General features: G+C 40.2%; 2 long non-coding RNA genes across 7 annotated transcripts; one reads left to right on the forward strand and one right to left on the reverse strand.

The window, feature by feature from the left end:
- Positions 1 to 1,158: 1,158 nt before the first annotated feature.
- LOC102550655 (uncharacterized) lies at positions 1,159 to 9,121 on the reverse strand. Of its 3 annotated transcripts, XR_010058001.1 has the most exons (4): positions 8,894 to 9,121; positions 5,276 to 5,408; positions 3,242 to 3,494; positions 1,159 to 1,575 (listed from the first exon to the last, which is right to left on the reverse strand). It is a non-coding gene; the product is annotated as an uncharacterized LOC102550655 (long non-coding RNA). The 3 variants fall into 3 exon arrangements; XR_005494248.2 differs by having other exon boundaries at positions 3,242 to 3,657; positions 5,276 to 9,120; XR_005494250.2 differs by having other exon boundaries at positions 3,242 to 3,398; positions 5,276 to 9,119.
- A 3,125-nt stretch (positions 9,122 to 12,246) lies between these two features.
- Positions 12,247 to 16,636, forward strand: LOC102550758 (uncharacterized). Of its 4 annotated transcripts, XR_005494253.2 has the most exons (6): positions 12,247 to 12,389; positions 12,480 to 12,786; positions 12,970 to 13,106; positions 14,002 to 14,077; positions 14,273 to 14,395; positions 15,338 to 16,636. It is a non-coding gene; the product is annotated as an uncharacterized LOC102550758 (long non-coding RNA). The 4 variants fall into 4 exon arrangements; XR_005494252.2 differs by lacking the exon at positions 14,273 to 14,395; XR_005494254.2 differs by lacking the exon at positions 14,273 to 14,395 and having other exon boundaries at positions 14,002 to 14,072.
- The last annotated feature ends 182 nt before the right edge of the window (positions 16,637 to 16,818 follow it).

Genomic DNA, 16,818 nt, shown 5'->3' on the forward strand with positions numbered 1-16,818 from the left:
AGCAGTTAAGAGGGAAAAGAAGGACTGACACATTTAGATTTTAATAAAATAAATAATCTAGAAAAGAACATTTGAATGACTAGAAGAGAAATAAACCACAAAGAGATTAAAACATCTCTTAAGTCAGTAAAGCAAAGTGTTGAGTTTTAAATAAACAAACAAACAAGTTTGACCAACCCTATCTAAACTAACAAAAGACAAAAGATGCAAAATAAAAATGTAGAAGAGAACATATTAAAACAGACTCCTCAGAAATGAAAACATAATTAAAAGACTATTGTGAACAATTACATGACAAAATAACTTAGAAGAAATGTATAAACTCATAGAAAAATGTTGCCTACAAATATTGAGTTAAAATACATACAAAGCTTGAAAAAATCAATAACAGAGTTTAAGGTAGTAATTGAAGGCCTTTCAGCATGAGTGTGGAGACTCATGCCTATAATCTCAACACTTGGCAGACTGAGACTGAGGCAGGAGGATTGTGAAGAGTTTAAGGCCAGCCTAGACCTCATAATAAATTCCAGTCCAGACCATGCTAGAGAGTGAGTTTTTGCCTCAACACACACATATACACACACACAGAGAGACGCAGAGACTCACAGACACTCACAGACACACACAAATACACATGTGTGCACACATATACATACAGACACACAGAGGTATACATAGACACACACCACAGACACATACATGTGTGCATACATACACACATAGACACACAAAGATATACACAGACACATACATATACACACACACAGACACAGACATATACACAGACACACATAGACACGCACATACACATACATATGAGTGCACACACACAGACACACATATATACATAGACATACAGACACATACACATGCATGCACCTGATCATATACAGCAAATAAAAAAACCAAATATTTAAAACTTGCAGTGAAATTAAGTGACCATTTGTTTTTAAGTTTGAATTCAGCAAAATAGTCAAAGAACTGTTTTCAGTCAGTCATGTCTCTGTGTGTGTATGTATATATAGTAGTATATATGTGCATATATTACTCTGTGTGTGTGTGTGTGTGTGTGTGTGTGTGTGTGAGAGAGAGAGAGAGAGAGAGAGAGAGAGAGAGAGAGAGAAAGAGATTGGAATTGATACATCAAAAACACATCTGCACTTTAATTCTCATTTTAATGTTATCTATAATAGACCAAGGTATGGCATCAATGTAACTCTGTTGGTGAATAAATAAATAGTACATTGTATTAAATATAGTGGAATATTATTCAGCCTTGGAAAGAATGAGATCTTGCCGTTGGCCGTATAACAAATAAGCTTTATGGATGTCGTTATGCAAACGAAGTGATCCATACAGAGAAAGAAAAACCTTGGATGGTATCATTTGTACATGGAGTTGCTTTTCATAAAAAAGTCAAACATACAAACAAACAAACAAACAAACAAAAAGGCTGTGGCAACGGCACTTGCTGCCCTTGCAGAGGACCGGAATTCGGTTCTCAGCCCTCACAGCTTAGGGGGTCCACAGCCTGCGGTTCCAGACAGCGTGTCCCTCTTCTGGCTCCGAGTTCACCTGTGTACATATGCAGAGGCACACAAAGAAAAAATAATAAACAAGTCAAATATGCAGAGACAGGAATTTTAACAATAGTCAAAGGGTGTGAGGGGAGGGAAGGAAGCAATGTAGAGTGAAGGATACGAAGTGTGGCACCCAGGGGTAGCTGTGGCTAGTCAAATTGACTGGGTCTGTACTCTGCTAAAAGCAAGCCAGCAAGCTCCACCCCGCAAGGCTTCTCTTCTAGCTTCCTGCTTGAGTTCCCTCAGTGATGGACTGTAATCTGTAAACCGAGGTAAGTGATCCCCACTGGGCTCCTTTTGGTCAAACTCATTTGTCACAACAGAAAGGAACCGGAGAAATGCCCGAGCCCAGAAATGTAGCACAGACTGTTCGGACCGTAGTTCACGAACCGCACGGAAGTGAAGATTCTGAGAGGAAGCAGACTTTAGCTGCTCTTCTAAGACACTGCATGAGCTAGGAAAACGTTAGCTGGCTTCACTTTTAAGAAAATTGTATGTATGTCCGTCGGGATGAGATAGACCGCAAATACAGTCATCGCTTTTAATTTTAAACAAAACCAGTTACTATTATAAAAGTACCCATAAACTTTCCATGAACTACGCATTCGTTTAACCTCAGAGCCAAGACTCTGTGCTTCAGAAAACACTTTGCGTCACTTGCAGAGTTGCTCTCCCTCAAGATACCCCCTCTCAAATCCCACCGATTCCACCTGGCTTTTTGGTTCCGTTACCACACTCAGGGTCGTGTGAACACATATTAAGATAGATGTGTGTGGACATGGCTAATCAGATCATTATGAAGTAGTAACATAAAAGTGGCCTCTTGCACAGATAGCTCAGTTGGTCCTAAATTGATGTCTTGTTTACATGAACACTGAAAGACTTTCAGTTACTGCGAAATCATGAGCTGCTGGTTTTACACCAGTCGTGATAGAAATGAATGAGCAGTATTTAAACTGACTTCTGTGATTTTCTTAGTTTTTAATACTTTTCAAAACTAAATTTATTCATGAAATAAATCTGAAACTTTGCATCTCTCTCACCCCCTTTTCTGTGTTCTCTCTCTCTCTCTCTGTCACACACACACACACACACACACACACACACACACACACGTTATTTACTTTTATAATTGTCCCCTTAAAGGAATGCTATTTTCTCTGTCCTGCATAGGACGTCCTATGCGTGCCCTGCTTTCTTCGCTATGACTCTCAAGTTGTTTTAGGTATGTGTGATATTATCTAATCCTAATTGGTTGTGTAACGGGATCCATCAGCCCATACCATATTAAGCCACTCTGCACCACCTATTTTCTGTATGCAAATCAGACAGAAACAAATGTTTGGCCCCAGCTGGGCAAAACGTCCCATTTAGAATTCTTTTCCCCTTCTTTGTTCTTTGATGTTCGGCAAATGAGCTTTAGAACTCCACTCTTCACACAATTCAATTTTACAGACCCATTATCTGAGATATAATGTGGAGGTTAAATATATCAGGGCAGCCATTATGTGAAAATAATTAACAGTAATGAATAATGCACTAATTCCACTGATGAGAGATGGTTATGTGCGTAATGAAGTGTTGGGGCAGCCCTGACAAATGAAATTAAAATATTTAAACACTGTTTTATGATATTACTTTGCTCATATAATTTCCTTTACCTACAATGAGCCACTTGGATTATCGTCATTATCTTGACAGCACTGAAGGATGAAATACTGCGGGTTAATGTGACAGCGATTAGTCAGAGGGAAATCCATCACCCACTGGCGGAACAGGCTGAAGCAGAAGAGGCCCAGGCGCTGTCCTGTTTCCAACCTGAGAAGAACGATGCTGTCAACATCACTTCAATATTAAATGGATAGAATTATCTTGTCGTTCAGTTACAGCCGCTGAAGAACTACCTATTTGTACCTGCAAAAGGAAAGGTCAGGTTTCTTAATCACCCACCAAAATATGTTGATGGATTCCTCATATCAATAACAGTGACAGGAGCCGAGGCAGCTGAGAGGCGTGACGATTTAAAAGCAAGAAGTTTCTTTCTGGAGTTTTCGCATATCTCCTTTCCTTGTAATTTCTGCTTAAATTAAAACAGAGTCTGAGGTCCCATCTGAAGAGGAGTTCTCCAGCTCACTTGCCTTAATCTGTGTGTAATCAGTACGTGAGAGCAGACTCTACTTGGCCGAACTTTATGAATATTCTTCTTAACGTAATTATTCCTCCCTCCCAACATAGAGCACGTGTGAATCTTAAAGGCCTAGTGATGCAGTAATCTATGTGTCCATTACAGTGGATACAAAATAAACTCTACAGTATATGATGGGCAAGTGACTCATGGGCCACTTGAACAGAAACGATTAGATCAGTAATATCCATTACACACAGACGAGAGTAGTTATTATTCCCACAAATTTTCCAACTATATAAAATTCATTTTCAAATAGTTTAAAACTCTACTTTTAAGAAATTCTTATTTTGCCTTAAAATAGGAATCTGCGAATGGAGAAGCTGCATTTAGAACATGTTTGCAGAATATTTTGACCCAGTGTTTTCTCTGTTGGTGACTGGCAATCTCCCATCTTTGATTTTGCTCCTAAGCAAGTGTAACAGTGGAAATACTCGCTTGAGAATAAGGCTAAAGGTCAGTTCCACCTTCCCCCAACTAATTCCAGCATCTTGAGAGTCTTCCTAACAAAGAAGGGATCTTCATTTAGATTGCAAAACTCGGCACGTTTTGTTGGCTGATACTGAAAGCTGAGTTAGAACATTTCTTTCGTTTCTAACCAAAATCCAGTTCCCGAGTAATGGAAATACCAGCTTTGCTGGCAAAACTTTCTGATCCTCTCCTGCTAGCCTCGGACCCAACAGTGCATCCTTCAATCACATAGAAACACATGCTATAACCTATGGAATATGACTTACTGTCTCTTCTACTGTGTGGACAGAGCAGCTGTGTGAAAACTCCAAACATCACTAAGATAAAATACACAGATACCAAGACAGCCTCACTTAGAGACAGCAATAGTCAGTATTGTGGGGACAAAGTGTTTCCAGAACAAAGTACAATACACTAACCCTATGTTAATCGTACCAGAGAATGAGTTAATACAACATTACTATGCTCACCCGAATCTGTAGCTCAAAACAGCTATAACCATTCTGTAAGAGGTAATGTTGCTGCTGATTCATTTATGTGTTTACCTAACTTCATTTGCAACATCATTTTTGAATTCTAATTTGTTATTAGCTACCCAGCCACCTTTGAGGAGAAGCTTAAAAATTTTAAACACACACTTTTCAAAATAATCTGCATTCACAGATTTTTAAAGTGAGCTTGTATGTTTCTCCCAATAGCAAAGAATCCTTGAAAATCGTATAACCCTGCTGTGCTTGCATTCATTTTGAAAAAAAAAATTACAATTTACTTCAATTACCTGACAATGAAGTGCCTCGGCAATAAATCTAACATTAAAAAATCATTCCCAGCAAATTACTCCAATAAAATCAATGAAGGTCAGGCTCAGCTGTAGCAACAAATAAATGACATGCTATTGACAGGCCAGTGGACTTCATTGCCATTTATAAAGGTTAAGGAGATAAATAATCTAACGGAAAGCAGATGTTTACTAAACAAAAACTGAAAGCAAGGGAGAGCGATCCAGAGGGAAGTTAGCGGTGAAGAGGCTGCCACGTACCTGGCCTCGTCCCGTGACAAAATTAATTCTAATTCTTGGTAGCACGCATGTTCTACTGGGTCAATATTTATCTGCTTCGGGCTACTTCATGATCTTTCTACCTTTTATATATTGAAGGCATGAAACAGATTTCCTGTTAACAGAAAATGAAGAATTGATAAAAATTGAATAACAGTAGCCAGGTTAAAAGCAGTTTGACCCGTTTCAAAATTCCAGTAACTATGTCTTTGAGAATAGCAAATACTAAGGAAGAAAAGTTGCCGTGCCTTTAGTATGAAAGCAGGCCTCTAATTCTGACATTTTAAAACCAGAAATAAACCTAAATTTCAAATCCTGGTGTTTGGTTTAAAACTTTTTTTTTTTTGCAGTCATACTCTGTGAAACAGACCGGAACAAATCCTCCTGTACGTATCAGTAATGGGATTACACCCATAATCCACTAGCCAAACTGCATTGTCTGTCCAGATTTCTCAGAATGGGATCCAAAATTTGCTTCACCTAAAAAGGCCCAAGATTCTATAAATCACAATGGGCACTCAAATATAAAGAATAGTATTTGGAAGAGACCCAGTATTACCATAAACTATGGCTTTCTAGAATTTGAAAAGTGGAAGGAATCACAGAGAAATGAGTCTGGCCTCTTTGTTTTATAGAGAAGGAAAAAGAACCAGAAAGAGAATCTTTGCCTAAGGAGTTTCAGACATTATCTAGGTCAGAGCTTGCCCCAAGTCACCTGATTCCCACGGCGATGATCTAAACACACACACACACACACACACACACACACACACACACACACACACACACACACGATCTAAAATATTAATGAGGAAGAGATGGTAGTATTCATTTCCTACAGACAAAATAAGATTCACTTTGTACTTCAAACTACAGGCTCTGGTATCCTCAAATGTGCTCACAATTATTTGGTCTCTTGGTTAAAAGAGCAAAGGTCAAGTTACTCAAATGAAAAACTTCCTCTCATCCACAGAATGCACGAGGAAGGTCAAAGGTTCTCACATGTGTTCTCAGCCATACTCAAGCCTTAAAAAGGGTTGTGGGACGGAGTCTCCTGGAGAGATGCCCCAGCATTTAAGGGCCAAATACACTCAAGTTCAGTTCCCAAGCAACAAGCACATCAAATCCCAGCTCCTGGGAATCTGGTACCCTCTTCTGGCTTCCATAGGTAATTACAAACAACACACACACACACACACACACACACACACACACACACACACACACACCATTTTAAAATTTTTAAAATATCTTTTTTTTTAAAGAAGAAAGAAAGGAAAGAAGATACAGTAGAAGGGAGGTAGGAAGCAAGGAAGGAAAAAGGGTTGAGTTAAATTTGTTCTTTACATTTCCCCTAACTATTCTATATTATTTTTACAAAAAATTAATAGCTAAATAAGACCTGCCCCAACAAAATACAATGAATGAGTTTTGTGTGCATTGCTAATACCTTTAAAATATTCATTTTATCTCAGAAAAGTGTTTTAATTAAAGAAACACCAAATTTTATAAGAAACAATGTAGGAAACTTATAAGTTATTTCAGACAACATAAACAAAATATTTTGTATTCTTTTACTGGCTCTTCTGAATGTTGCAAATTTAAAATCGTGCACATTTTCTCAATTGCTAATAAACAGAAAAATCATCACAATTCAAGTAGTAGTTCCCAAAATACTCTTTTCCTTCTAGGCCCAGTTCGACGTGCTATTCTACTGTGAGTACAGTTAAAAAAAACTCCTCAAAAATACTTTTATGAACTGAAGGCACAGTTTTAAATAGTCATTATTGGTAAACTGTTCAGTGTTACAGTTGGAGACCACTCAGGGAAATTCCTACTCAAACAAATAATTGTTAAGAGAATTGACCTTAGATGTACACCTAAAGGAGCAGTTCCCATAGAGAGCCTAAGGGACAGAGGGAATTTGTTTCTTAAATGAGACTTTCATCATAAAATTTCCATGCCCAAAAGTAATTCATCATCCTTGTACGTGGATGACCACTGAAGCTAAAAACTTGACGGAGTTAAAGATAAAATCTCACTCTCTTAGCCTTCTTAGTCCCATCTATTGGTGGAACAAAAACATTATTTTCTCATCTTTTTTCCCCAATTTGGATTTTTATATAGATGAATGAGTTCAGATGTAGCACTACCAACATACAGGTGTCAAAAGTACCAAAAGTTCTATACAACGTCCAGAAATCACCATAAATGGTCAGTTGCTCCCACTTTACCCCTGATGATCCACTTCAAGAAATTGCCTCCACACACATAGGGTACATACTGCACAATTACACAATGAAAGACTATCCCACGAAACCAGCTTCCGTATTGTCCCCACTCACTCAGTCCCTCTTACGCATGTCTACAGGAAGAGTCTTCCATACAAAACAGTAGCACCTCGTTCTAGAAACACACATCTGTCCCCATGCTTCAAACTCACTAGGTGCTCTCCTCCTCATTTCTCCTTGGAATCTGTGTTTTATATCACACACGAGGTCCAAGACATACCTACCACTCCCCGTTTGGCAGTCAGCCACCTCTGTGTCATGGAGATCCTGCAGCTTCGATTTGACAGGACCAGCAGCCCCTACACATACTCTCTCAGTTCATAGATGGGGTGAACGTTGGGATGGTCCAATTCAAAGTTCTGGATCTGGGCTGGGTGGGAACTGAATTAGCCTACCAGCAAGATCTCCTAGACCTGTACTGCCAGGGTCAGATCTCCTGCTTTGCCTAGTGAGGAGTGAGTGAGCTCTCCTGCCTGCTAGGACAAGCTTTCTGCACCCAAGCCATCAGGACCAGTTCTCCATCACTGCCCTAGTGAGGGGCAGAACCTGCTCTCCAGCCTGCCACAGGGGATGGAGGGCGTTATCTCTCCTGTGCCCACTGCCACCACTCAACCACAAGGGGCAGGGCCAGCTCACCCATACCCTGCCACCAGGGCCAGCTCTACTGTGTGCCGAGATGAGGTGATCAACTACTCTGTACAGTCCTTGGGCATCAAACATGGCCCCTGACAGCAACCCAGACCAGGGTCATCCACATGGCCTTTGGTGGTAACATGGATCACGAATAGACAAAAGGTCTGAGACACAGACACGGCCTCGGTGGCAGGATGGCCAGGACCTCACCATGGCCTCAGGTGGCATCTCAGGCTACTCACATCTGGCTGTCCCCCACCATTTCGCATCTCTGGCTCTACCTCTCTTCACAGTGCTCAAACCATTCTGCTTCTCTTTCATTCTCATCTCTCCACCCCATCCTTGCTCATCATAGCAGCCACGCCCGCCTATGCCACATAAGCAACGACAACTTTTGAACGGTGGGATGATTAAATGTTTGTCCAACCCAAAGATTCAAAGGGAAATAAATCCCTAGCCAAAGTTAAACGTAGCACAGAAAATTATAATTCCTGATAGAGTTGTCCAGTTTTGCGGTTGAATCGCCACCGCGAGAAACTACAGAGATGAGCAGACAGGCCAATAGCGGGAAGCATATCGAGCGGGACATGTCAGTCAGCTCTGGTCTCCATTCTGCGGGTCCTGCTCTTCTTCCTGGGCTAGGACGGATGCAGCTGTGGGAGTCACAGCGACTCACACAGTGATGGGTTCTCTCAAAGGAAGAAGGTGTAAACTTGTGTTCGTTACAGGCTCTATTGACGGTCCGTGTCATTCTTTCACCATTTCCCAAGGAGCAAGAACAGTACCACTGTGACGTTTTCACTTCCGCTGTGACGTTTTCACTTCCGCTGTGACGGTTTCACTTCCGCTGTGACGTTTTCACTTCCGCTGTGGTGTTTTCACTTTCGCATGTTTTCATAGCCTGTCAACTGCTCAGCTTCTCGTTCGCTCACCTCTCCACCACCTACTTGCTCACAGTGCCTTAATGCTTCCACTGCACCCCAAAACTCTCCTTCTTAACCAAATTATTTCATCCAAGGTTCTCGTACAATTGAAGCTCTTCATGTGATTATATTGTCAGACCAAGAATCCATGATATGAATTCATTCAATCAGTGACTGAGGGAATGGGAATTCACTCCTCCAAGTAAATCAAAGAGTCAGAATTGCTAAGCAATATTTCTGTGATTTATATAAATTCAAAGGCAAGTAAGGAAGTTAACATAAAAGAAAAAAAATGATGCATTCAAAAAGTGAAGAACATGCACAGACATGTAGCCAGTGTGGAAATCTCATCTCTCACATACACTCTGATTAAAAGTTCATTTGCCCCAAACATTGCACCATCTGAGAGAGAGGCATTTGATCAGGTTACAGTTGAAAATGTCTGGAGGTAAGGTTCCAGAACCGCTTCTGTTGGGAAGCTCTGCTTCTAAGGTCGAAGTCTGACAGTACCAGAAAGCCCTGAGCTCGGCACAAAATGGCAGACTCCCTTTGTCAACCAGGCTTCCTCTTCTCTACCTGGGGGATCCCAAACCCCACATCCTCTACCTGAGGAATGTCACATATCCCTTAGGGAAATTATAGATTCAGTTCCCTTTCTCCTGATAAGAAACCATTCAGCAAGCACCTGAGATTCCTGGAATGCCTGCCCATGGTCCTGAGGTATCTCAGAACCCTAGCCTTCAGCTAAAACCATGGAAATTCCTACCCCCTCCCCAAAGTTTTATATAAGCATTGTTCACCCCAGAAAAAAAGTTGAGCTGCCTCGCTGAAGCTGATCCAGGAGATAAATCTGTCATCTCTGACATACTCACAGGCCTTCTGAAACCCTGATTCTTCCTTTGTCTTCATGGGCAGGTTGTTAACAACCCTGGGGAGAAGGGAGGACCACTGCTTCAAGAGCTCAAAGAAGTCAAGCAGCCTAGTGTCCAGGATATCATGGTCCTTGCTATTCTTGTTGTGCAAACTGTAGTTTCAGTACATGGTCTGTGTCATTGAGAGTCAAAGAAAACAATTTTTTCTTCAATTAATTGCTATTTTTCTTTTATACCCTTTGTAAAATCCTGGCTCTGCTTGTCTTGGCATTGAGAGAAGGCTCACACACGTAACTGTATGACTTCATTTCTAGGCCAATGCACATTCTCAGACTGTTCTCAAAAATCTACATCTGAAATCAATGTCTAATCATTAGATCATGTTTAATATGAGAAGCCCCCACCCATATGAAAACTCATGACAGACTCTACACATCCATCAATCTTTCTTCTCAACAGAAAAAATAAAGAGATAAGCTATCACTAGAAAAATTCCTATATCAAAAATAATAGTGGAAAACAACAGAAGGTTCAAAGTGATCAGCTTGGCCTTGGTGTAGGGGAGACTGTGCCCTGTTAGTTCTCTGAAGGACTGTGTGGCCTTCCTGAGAGGAAGGTAGTTGGAGACAAAACCAGTCACAGAGCCAAACTAGCTAGACTTCCTGCTGGGTAATTATATTTCTAACCCATCATCATTTTATACATCTCTACTCTTCTTTCACCATAAACCCAACAACTATCAACTATTAAAATATCCACTATTTTAAAGTGGTAAATACAGAGACAGTCCTACTGACAATTTTGCGCTTGGATTTTTCCTGGGGTTGTAAATTATCAGGCACATGTGTTCACTGGAGATAGATCCAATGAAGAAAATGTTGAAAACACATGCTTTGCGATGTTTCTAAAAATTACTTTGAAAAAGTTAGAAATGCGTTTTTGACATTTTGGAAACGTATGAAGAACTGAGTGTCAGAGACACCTTGAAAGAAAATAGATTTATATTTGAGAAGTGCAAGCCAGACTTCACAGGACAAATATAATTAGAAAACTATACAACAAGATAGCAGTATTGGTAAAAACAACATGAATCAGCTAGTCAGTTGCTTTAGAAAGACATGCAAACGTCAGTAGTTGTTCAGTCTAACCAATGACAGACATTGGTGAAACACCTTCACAGAGTCTGCTTTAATCGTTCAGAAACCCCAAGTTCAGAATTCAAAACTTGACTCTTTCCAGCAGGTTTGGTTGGGATTTACTGGTGAATATGGCAGGGATTCAAAGCATGGACGTGAGACTCACAGACAATGGAGTTTTAACGTATATACTAGCATTTATTAGTCGCTTGACCTAGAGCCAGTTATTAACACTTTCTGTGGTTTTTTTTCTTTTATTGAAGATACATACTTTTCTCAAATAATATATCCTGATTACAGTTTCCCCCTCCCCCTGCTCTTTTGAATTCCTCTCCATTTTCCCTCCCACCAAGATCCACCCCTCTCTGTCTCTCACTAGAAAACAAACAGGCTTCTAAGTGATAACAATAAAATGAAATAAGATAGAATATGATAAAAAAAAACAAAGGCTAGACCATTGGAATAGTGCGATATGAATATATGGAAGGAAAAAAGAGACCAAAAAAAGGTTTGACGAATAGACAGAGACACAGAGATCCCCTTTCTGCCCACCTGAGCTACTCTTTTATTTGAAAAATTAAAATTAAAATGATAACTTTTATGCTGAAATGCGATTGGGGTTTATTTTGCAGCGTTATGAATTATTTGACACACAGTAAATACTCAGAAAATAGTAGACATTCACAATTATAACAGATGACAACATGCATTTTTAGAAGATGGAACATTTCAGAATTTCCTGAAACTATGACAAGAAATTTGTAGGACTTATCCAGAGGAAGTTTTTTTGGGGGGAAACCAGACTAAATATACTTTATGATTTTTCTACACGGAATACACTTTGAATGATGCTTCAGAAGCTTCCATAAAAGCCAGATACTCCTCGTCTTAGTAACGTTGAGACTAACCATGTGATTTGTTTTCACCAATGGGCTGTCAGCCGACACAGGGCACACTTGAAACATCCAAGCATTTGGTTGGCTCTCTTCACTTCTTCCGGTCCCTAAAACAGCATAGATTGGCTGAGCCCTTAAGCATTTGGTTGGCTCTCTTCACTTCTTCCGGTCCCTAAAACAGCATAGATTGGCTGAGCCCTCACTTCCCTGAGACGCTGATAGCCCAGCCAGGCTTCCTTGTCTGGGCCCAATCTCGATGACTGAATCCTCATCATATAGACACATGAGTGCGCTCCCCTGAACACAGCCGGGCTAACCTGAACCTCATTGGTGCTAGAATAAATGGTCAGTGTTTAAAGAACTCAGCCTGCTGAAAGATTGTTTTAGTTGCATTTCTCTGGCAATAATTAACTTCTTTTGCCGTTGTACTTACAGAGTTGCTGAGGACACATTCGTCTATCCGTGTGACAGTTGTAAAGACATATTTCTTCCTCACCTACGAGGACTGTAGTACAGATGGAATTGATGGTTTGAGAAATAGAGGAAAAATGTTCAGTCTGAATGGAGCCATGTATCTAGAACCAATGTCCTGAGCTGGGAATGGCTCTCAGACTCAACGTTTCTTGAGGGGAGTTTCAAACTCCAGCACAAAGACAAGAAAATAAATACAAATGTGAAATATATTCCCTCCTCCATTCACAAAATGCCGCGTGACAGAACCGTCCTCTCAGTTAAAACCTTTGTATGTCCAATGATAGTAAATACGTCTTTCCTACCACGTGTCCTGGAAAAAAAAGTAGTTGCTTTGAGCGAACAAAGGCAGTTTAAGCAAATAACCAAAGAAAAGTGAATCAGAAATGAGTAAACCATAAAATGCTATGTTTTGATAAAATATTTTCATATGACTCTGCTTTTCTTTAAACAGTGTGTTCCAGTGTTGGCAGATTGAAAGGCAGTGACCTACAGATGCAAGAAAATCCCACATGTCACAATAAAGAGACCGGAAAATATTTCCAAGTGCACAGATAGACTGGGGGAAAGTCCTTCAGATCAGGGATGCAGGTGAGTTCTAAGATAGACCAGCACTTGTGTGGGAAGCTCAGCCCCCTAGAGGCGTTACAGCTAGGTATGATGTAAGGCTATGGGCTATAGTTATGATTGATACCAGACTGGGACGTGGAAATATGATCTTGGGAGAGAAATACAGAAACCCTGTTCATAAAGACAGGATAATTAAAGGCCCACTGGATGGGTACAGACAGCTAGAAAGCCTCTGCCCACCGGCTTGGAGTTACTGTAAAGTAGACTGCTGCATGTGGTTTTGTCAGGGAAGGAGAAACTGTCTTTCATAAAAATAAAAATGCTGACCTTTTATAGGTGTGATGGACTAAATTTGTATACTCTGCACACTAAGAAATTAACTCTTAAGAGTTGGTGGGTAGGGGGGTTGTCCATTTGCCACACAGGAAGATATATTATATCCAATATAAACAGAAGTTTAAAATTATTTAAACTTTTTATTATAATGATAAATAATAAAACAATCTATAATAATAACAATAGTGGAGGTGGGATGAGGAGGAGAATCTCTTACCAAATACAAGCTCAGTATTTTTTTTTTTTAAAGAAAAAAATTCATGAGGGAGAAAAGACAGAAAAAACTGAGGTGGCACTACAAATAAAATTATTTTAAAAAAAAAAGTGTGAGGTATACTTAAAATAGCCAACTTATAACAAAGAAAAACCATGATGGGGTGTGAACAAAACATGAACTATTAAAAATACCCACATTTTCTGGTGCACATTCAGAGTGGATTTACAGTTATAAAGAATGAAATAGGAAATTTGCAGGGAAGTGGATAGAACTGGGAAGAATTATACTTGAGTTTGGCCCAGAAAGCCAAACATGCTGTATTCTCTCATATGTGGAAACTACCTTTGAATCTTTATGTTTCAGGGTTTAACATAGAATACACATGGAAATCTGAAAGCTAAAATGAAGGTACTAGGATCACAAGAAGCTAAGGGGTATGGTAAGTGTTGTGACGGAGGAAAGGGAAATAATGGGGGAAAGTAAACAGAGGAAGATAGCAGTGAGGGGGAAGAGGGGTGTGAGGAGACAACATAGAAAGCGATATTTTTATAAGCTTCCTGATCTTATATTATAAATATTAATTATATTATATAGAGAGACTTTTTGTTTTGTTTTGTTTTGTTTTTTCTTTCAGTATTCATTTTATTTGATCTTGACCCAAGACCATGACATGGTGCCATGCACATTCAGATTGTACCTTCATCTCAATTAAACCTCACTGGGAGCCCCCTCATAGCAATGCCCATGGACATGTCTTGTAAGTGATTGGAATCCAGTCAAGTTAATAATAAAGATTAGTCATCACAACTCCACCCCTCCACTGAAACACACCACTTCAATCATAAGATTCAATGTCCGACCACTGAAGTCTTGTTCATTTCATAATGCAAAATGCAGCTAGTCTGTCTGCAAAAGTCCTTGAGTCTTTAATGGTTCCAACCCTGTTTAAAAGTGCGAAGTCTCTTCTGAGACTCAACACAAATTCTTGATTGCAAACGCCTAGAGAGTAAAAACCCAAGTTCCAAAGTTTGAACGCACAATGGAACAAAGTAAGTGTTCACGTGTGAAAATAGCAAGGAAAGACTGAAGCCCAGCAAAGCAAATAGCAGGTCCAGATTATGGTAGAGCATCTATGCTCCAAGAATCTTGGACAGTTCCACTCCTCCAGCTCTGCCATCTGTAACACACATAGCCTCTCTTGAAACTTTAAATGGCGTTACCCTGTATTGGTACTTCCTTCAAAGTTGTTCATCGGGTGTATCTTGGGTTAGCCACCAGACCTTTATTTTTAAGACCCTAATGATGATGACATCACATACTTGTGTAACAGAACACTGAAAAGTCAAGCTGGAAGCTTCCTTTCCCTCCCACCCCCCAGCTTTCCTAGAGCCAGAATACATCCTACAGGCTAACAAGGGAGAAAAGGCGTGAGCAGTTTACCCAGCTGTGAGTACTTGGAGCATTACTGACCTCAAAAGATAAGCCACTGGTGCAGCAGTAGCACGGATGTTAAGGGAGTCACTCTTAACATGCAATGCCCACTCCACAGAAGGGCACGCATGCATACTCTCATAAGCTGGAGGCCAGGAACTGGTGACTCGGAAAGTCACGGAGTCTCAGGAGGAACCTACCACTCTCACTTTGTTAAATGGAGGTTGCAACCTAACAGCCTTCTAAATACTCATCTTTATTTTCTCAGGTTCATCAGAGAACCTTCCTTTGCATCGGATGACAGTCAACAGATGCACTCTCGAACGGTCAAAGTGCAGAACACACTTAACGGCGGAGTGCTCAGCCCTAACTAACGTCTGCATTAGATCTCTTCACTCCGAGACTCTGAGAACACCACAGAGGAGCCGCCATCATGGTTTGAAGAGACAGAGACAGTGGAGGGCTTGTGTGAGAGAGTGTCTTCTGGGCATGAAAGGGCTCTTACATCTGAGCTTTCAAGATAGGATTGCCCGAGTAGGATGTGCACCAGATTCCTCAAAGATCAAAGATGGGAGGGACTCCTGAGCTACCACCCTCTCTGGAGTACTATTGGTGGTTCATGAATGCTGGCGTGACTGGAATCATTTCTCTTTGGAAGCACGGTCATTGATAGGTTTTCCACACTGTCATGGATTGCCCCATGTCTATGTGCAGGAATCTACCTTTGTTTTTCTGCTTTAAATATTCAGTTTTCCATATGAATGTCTCTGGGTTTTGGTTCCTCCGTAATTCTTTCACTAGAGTTTTTGTTGTGGAGGGTTTCACTGCTTCAGTTACACTCATTTCTACCTATTTTACTGGGATGAATTTTACTGCTACTGCTGTTGTTTTTGTCCTTCCCCTCCCCAGAAGTGGGGACAGAACCTATGGCTTTGAGAATGCCAGACATGCGCTGTGCCACTGGGCTTCACTCCAGCCTATTTATTATTTGATCAGGGGCTATGGTGAATTTTTTTTAATTGTTAGTGTGTTCGTGGTATATAAAATGTTTCTATTTGTTGCTTGTGTTTCCTATGACTACTGAGTTTTTCTCTTCCAACACATTTTAGTCAGTCTTCTCTGTATATAAAATCTTCCCGCAAAAGAGGTTGATCTGACACCCTCTTTTCTGATCGAAAATCTTATTATTATTTTATTCCTTTCTTCTGATGAATTTTCTTACAAAATTTCCTTTTTCTGTTCCAAATAAGAGGCAAATGTATGTGGACATCTTTTTTTTTTTCAGATCTCAGAGGAAACACCTTCATCTTCTTTCACTTAGCACACAGAAGCAGTGGCTTTATCATATCTAGACCTTTGTGTAGTGAGGTATCTTCCTCCTACACTTAATCTCTTCTGGCTTTTTTTTTCATAAAAGCATGTTTAACTTCAATGAATACTTTTACTGCACCCACTAATGAAATTACTTCGATCCTCTCCTTTGCTGTTGTGATATATTTTGACTTTCCATTTGTGCGTGTTAAGCCATCCTTGTATCTCTGGAATAAACTCTATTTAACAAGGTACATTATCTTTTTTATGTGTTCATTAGTCCATTTCCCACTTAAAGGAGGAATGGCTTATTTGTTCCTGTGGTTTCACATCATTGTTGGTCCATTGCGTTTTGGTTTACAAAATAGAAACATCGTGATTAAAAGGCATGAGGGCAAAGCAGAGCGGCTCTCTCACCTCACAGTATCCAAGAAGAGG

This window comes from Rattus norvegicus, chromosome 15 (assembly GCF_036323735.1).
Source record: "Rattus norvegicus strain BN/NHsdMcwi chromosome 15, GRCr8, whole genome shotgun sequence".
In the NCBI taxonomy this organism is placed as follows: Eukaryota; Metazoa; Chordata; class Mammalia; order Rodentia; family Muridae; genus Rattus; species Rattus norvegicus.